Source organism: Ptychodera flava, chromosome 17, assembly GCF_041260155.1.
Source record: "Ptychodera flava strain L36383 chromosome 17, AS_Pfla_20210202, whole genome shotgun sequence".
NCBI lineage: Eukaryota > Metazoa > Hemichordata > Enteropneusta > Ptychoderidae > Ptychodera > Ptychodera flava.
The window spans coordinates 16,329,641-16,336,125 of NC_091944.1; positions in this window are offsets into that span (position 1 = coordinate 16,329,641).

A 6,485-nucleotide genomic window follows, 5' to 3' on the forward strand; every position below is an offset into this window, starting at 1 on the left:
GTTGTTCTCCAGGTAATTCTTTGGCAGTTTTATCAATCTTTCATTGAATAGAATTGACATTGCTATAATCGCACCACCACGCATGTCTTACACACCACAAAATGTATCCATTGTTCATCGGTACAGTCATTGTAATTTAGTTTTCCAAAGACGTGACAAGAACAACCTGTAATTCTCATGAGAACAACAAAATCTTTGAATTCTTACATTTTACAGATTTTGTGTTCAATGAATATGTAAATGCCGAACCACATTTCCAGAGTAAAGATGTACAATATTATATGTATTGCTATCTTGCTATCGCAATACATTGAGGTGTCTTGGGTTATGATCTAGGTATGATTTTTTTTTCCTGTTCAAATGATAATCTTGATTTAAAAAGTATCGTTTATGCATACACAAACGTCTTTCATTATCAGGTTTTCATTGTCAAATGATAGATGCCAATGTTCTGTTAAACATGTATAAAATGATTGAAGTTGAGAAGCATGCAGCTTTGGAAATGAAGGCTATGTATAGGAAAACAAGTGAAATAATATTCGGTTTCTTCTTCTATTTTCCAGGTTTCATTGGTAGGCCGGGGCGACCTCTAGAACCAACTGGGGAAGCGTGTACACCGATAACAAACCAAATATGCCAAAATTTAACCTATGATGAGACCTCATTTCCAAACATGGCTGTAGCCACATCTGATGAAGCAGATGTATTTCTTGAGCTTATATCAATGTTCACTGGTTGCCATCAACAAAGCCAACTGTTTGCTTGTTCATTTGTGTATCCTGAATGTACTGTAAGCTTTTTCGGATCAAGGACATCTTCTATCAAGGCTTGTCGGTCACTTTGTGAGAGTGTGGTGGAAAGGTGTGGATTTGTGTTCAGCTACTCGAATTTTACCACGGCTGTAAACTGTTCTCATTTCAATGAAGAGAAATGCACAACAGAAATCGTGTCTGGTGAGTATCTCATTTATCTATATGGCTGCTGTATATCTGTTTGTCATGCGTGTTCTGATAAAGACACCTCATGCACTCTTTTCGTTTTAAACTTCTTATAATTTCTATACACATTATGTAACACCATGGCTCCTCTTTTGGTGCTCGGCGATATCAACCTCAAACTCTATGTGAAAATGTTAAATTCATTATTGAAGAAAAATAGTCTGAGGTGAATCTCACAATACATACGGAGCCACACAATGGGCCTGTAAAAGGAAATGCTTGTGCAAGATCCACTAACACTGTTGATGATAATTGTCCTGTCTGTTAATTCAAGAACAGTAACAAGTGGAACGTTTAAGCTACACTTTCCAATCTTTATCACCAGGAACGTTTTCATGCCCAGCTGGATGGTTTCAGTGTGGAAGTAGATATGAGTGCCAACCTCAAGATAAACAGTGTGATGATTCACTTGACTGCGCTGATGGCTCAGACGAAATAGGTTGTTCTCCAGGTAATTCTTTGGCAGTTTTATCAATCTTTCATTGAATAGAATTGACATTGCTATAATCGCACCACCACGCATGTCTTACACACCACAAAATGTATCCATTGTTCATCGGTACAGTCATTGTAATTTAGTTTTCCAAAGACGTGACAAGAACAACCTGTAATTCTCATGAGAACAACAAAATCTTTGAATTCTTACATTTTACAGATTTTGTGTTCAATGAATATGTAAATGCCGAACCACATTTCCAGAGTAAATATGTACAATATTATATGTATTGCTATTGCTATCTTGCTATCGCAATACATTGAGGTGTCTTGGGTTATGATCTAGGTATGATTTTTTTTTCCTGTTCAAATGATAATCTTGATTTAAAAAGTATCGTTTATGCATACACAAACGTCTTTCATTATCAGGTTTTCATTGTCAAATGATAGATGCCAATGTTCTGTTAAACATGTATAAAATGATTGAAGTTGAGAAGCATGCAGCTTTGGAAATGAAGGCTATGTATAGGAAAACAAGTGAAATAATATTCGGTTTCTTCTTCTATTTTCCAGGTTTCATTGGTAGGCCGGGGCGACCTCTAGAACCAACTGGGGAAGCGTGTACACCGATAACAAACCAAATATGCCAAAATTTAACCTATGATGAGACCTCATTTCCAAACATGGCTGTAGCCACATCTGATGAAGCAGATGTATTTCTTGAGCTTATATCAATGTTCACTGGTTGCCATCAACAAAGCCAACTGTTGCTTGTTCATTGTGTATCCTGAATGTACTGTAAGCTTTTTCGGATCAAGGACATCTTCTATCAAGGCTTGTCGGTCACTTTGTGAGAGTGTGGTGGAAAGGTGTGGATTTGTGTTCAGCTACTCGAATTTTACCACGGCTGTAAACTGTTCTCATTTCAATGAAGAGAAATGCACAACAGAAATCGTGTCTGGTGAGTATCTCATTTATCTATATGGCTGCTGTATATCTGTTTGTCATGCGTGTTCTGATAAAGACACCTCATGCACTCTTTTCGTTGTAAACTTCTTATAATTTCTATACACATTATGTAACACCATGGCTCCTCTTTTGTTGCTCGGCGATATCAACCTCAAACTCTATGTGAAAATGTTAAATTCATTATTGAAGAAAAATAGTCTGAAGTGAATCTCACAATACATACGGAGCCACAGAATGGGCTTGTAAAAGGACATAATTGTGCAAGATCCACTAACACTGTTGATGATAATTGTCCTGTTTGTTAATTCAAGAACAGTAACAAGTGGAACGTTTAAGCTACACTTTCCAATCTTTATTACCAGGAACGTTTTCATGCCCAGCTGGATGGTTTCAGTGTGGAAGTAGTTATGAGTGCCAACCTCAAGATAAACAGTGTGATGATTCACTTGACTGCGCTGATGGCTCAGACGAAATAGGTTGTTCTCCAGGTAATTCTTTGGCAGTTTTATCAATCTTTCATTGAATAGAATTGACATTGCTATAATCGCACCACCAAGCATGTCTTACACACCACAAAATGTATCTATTGTTCATCGGTACAGTCATTGTAATTTAGTTTTCCAAAGACGTGACAAGAACAACCTGTAACTGTCATGAGAACAACAAAATCTTTGAATTCTTACATTATTATAGATTTTGTGTTCAATGAATATATAAAATGCCGAACCACATTTCCAGAGTAAAGAAGTAGAATATTATATGTATTGCTATCTTGCTCTCACAATACATTAGTCAAGGAGGTGTCTTGCGTTCTGATCCAGATATGATTTTTTTCCTGTTCAAATGATAATCTTGATTTAAAAAGTGCCGTTTATGCATACACAAACCTCTTTCATTATCAGGTTTTCATTGTCAAATGATAGATGTCAATGTTGTATTGAACATGCATAAAATGATTGAAGTTGAGAAGCATGCTGCTTTGGAAATGAAGGCTATGTATAGGAAAACAAATGAAGTAGTATCTAAGTCGGTTACTGTGACCAACTCTTTTGGGTTTGAAGCAGTGGCCGACTGGTTTTGTGTGAGACCTATCAGCTAGGCGATGTTGCCGTGAGTGTGTGGGGGTTCGAATCCCGTTTGGGTTATAGTAAAAAAATTATATTCTTTAACCTGAGTGGACAGTATTGCTGGTGGATATTTACTTGTCCCCGAGTCTGTCTGATAGCTCAGTAAAAAAAGCTTCGTGCTTTTCCGATTACTATATGTGTGTCTGTGTGTGTACTGTGTCTGTGTGTCGTCTGCTCCACGCACTCCGTGTTGTTCGGTCGCGCACAGAATTGCAACATCTAAGTCGGTTACTGTGACCAACTCTTTTGGGTTGGAAGCAGTGGCCGACTGGTTTTGTGTGAGGCCTATCAGCTAGGTGATGTTGCCGTGAGTGTGTGGGGGTTCGAATCCCGTTTGGGTTATAGTAAAAAAATTATATTCGTTGCTTCTTTGATTTTCCAGGTTTCATTGGTAGGCCGGGTCGACCCCTGGAACCAACTAGGGAAGCGTGTACACCGATAACAAACCAAATATGCCAAAATTTAACCTATGATGAGACCTCATTTCCAAACATGGCTGTAGCCACATCTGATGAAGCAGATTTATTTCTTGAGCTGATATCCATGTTCACTGGTTGCCATCAACAAAGCCAACTGTTTGCTTGTTCATTTGTGTATCCTGAATGTACTGTAGGCTTTTTTGGATCAAGGACATCTTCTATCAAGGCTTGTCGGTCACTTTGTGAGAGTGTGGTGGAAAGGTGTGGATTTGTGTTCAGCTACTCGAATTTTACCACTGCTGTAAACTGTTCTCATTTCACTGAAGAGGAATGCACAACAGAAATCGAGTCTGGTGAGTATCTCATCAATCTATATCACTGCTGTATATTCGTTTCCCCTGCCTGTATTGTTGACACTTCATCTACTCTTTTCCTTTTCAAACCTCTGATAAATTTCTCAATACACAATGTACCAGCATTGTTCCTCTTTTGTTGCTCAGCGATATCAAACTGATACTCTATGTGACAATCCTAACCTCATTAGACAATAAAAGATAATCTCAGGTGGGCCTTACAATACATACAGAGCCACACACTCGGCTTGAAAAAAAAAGAAATCCTTGTGCAAGATCCTTTAACACTATTGAAGATTAGTGTCCTCTCCGTGTATTCAAAAACTATAACAGGAAGAACATTTCACCTACAATTTCAAATCTTTACCACCAGGAACGTTTTCCTGTCCAGCTGGGTGGTTTCAATGTGGAAGTAGTTATGAGTGCCAACCCCAAGATAAACAGTGTGATGATTCACGTGACTGCGCTGATGGCTCAGACGAAATAGGTTGTCCTCCAGGTAATTCCATGGCAGTTTAATCAATCACAAGACATGACATGAACAAGTTGTAAAAATCAGGAAATCATGGAACTCTGGTATATCTGATATTATTATAGATTTTGTGTTCAACCAATATTGACAACGGTGTCCAACATTTCGAAAATAAGATCTACAATATCACATATATTGCTGACTTGCTCTTGCAATACACTAATCTCAGAGGTGTCGTAGACTAACATCGAGACAAGATTTCATTTTCCTGCTGTAACAAAAATCTTGATTTGAAAAGTGTCTTAATGGATACAAACAACTTTCATTACAAATTTCTTCATAATCAAATTGTAGATGTCCATGTTCTGTAAAATTTGAATGAAAGAATTTAAGTTGAGACACAGTTGTGGCAATAAATGCTATGTATAGGAAAACAAGTGAAATAATATTTGGTTTCTTATTTGATTTTCCAGGTTTCATTGGTAGGCCAGGGCGACCCCTGGAACCAACTGGGGAAGCGTGTACATCGATAACAAACCAAATATGCCAAAATTTAACCTATGATGAGACCTCATTTCCAAACATGGCTGTAGCCACATCTGATGAAGCAGATTTGTTTCTTGAGCTGATATCCATGTTCACTGGTTGCCATCAACAAAGCCAACTGTTTGCTTGTTCATTTGTGTATCCTGAATGTACTGTAAGCTTTTTTGGATCAAGGACATCTTCTATCAAGGCTTGTCGGTCACTTTGTGAGAGTGTGGTGGAAAGATGTGGATTCGTCTTCAACTACTTGAATTTTACCACTGCTGTAAACTGTTCTCATTTCACTGAAGAGGAATGCACAACAGAAATCGAATCTGGTGAGTATCTCATCAATCTATATCACTGCTGTATATTCGTTTCCCCTGCCTGTATTGTTGACACTTCATCTACTCTTTTCCTTTTCAAACCTCTGATAAATTTCTCAATACACAATGTACCAGCATTGTTCCTCTTTAGTTGCTCAGCGATATCAAACTGATACTCTATGTGACAATTCTAACTTCATTAGACAATAAAAGATAATCTCAGGTGGGCCTTACAATACATACAGAGCCACACACTCGGCTTGGAAAAAAAAAGAAATCCTTGTGCGAGATCCTTTAACACTATTGAAGATTAGTGTCCTCTCCGTGTATTCAAAAACTATAACAGGAAGAACATTTCACCTACAATTTCAAATCTTTACCACCAGGAACGTTTTCCTGTCCAGCTGGGTGGTTTCAATGTGGAAGTAGTTATGAGTGCCAACCCAAGATAAACAGTGTGATGATACACTTGACTGCGCTGATGGCTCAGACGAAATAGGTTGTCCTCCAGGTAATTCCATGGCAGTTTAATCAATCACAAGACATGACATGAACAAGTTGTAAAAATCAGGAAATCATGGAACTCTGGTATATCTGATATTATTATAGATTTTGTGTTCAACCAATATTGACAACGGTGACCAACATTTCGAAAATAAGATCTACAATATCACATATATTGCTGACTTGCTCTTGCAATACACTAATCTCAGAGGTGTCGTAGACTAACATCGAGACAAGATTTCATTTTCCTGCTGTAACAATAATCTTGATTTGAAAAGTGTCTTAATGGATACAAACAACTTTCATTACAAATTTCTTCATAATCAAATTGTAGATGTCCATGTTCTGTAAAATTTG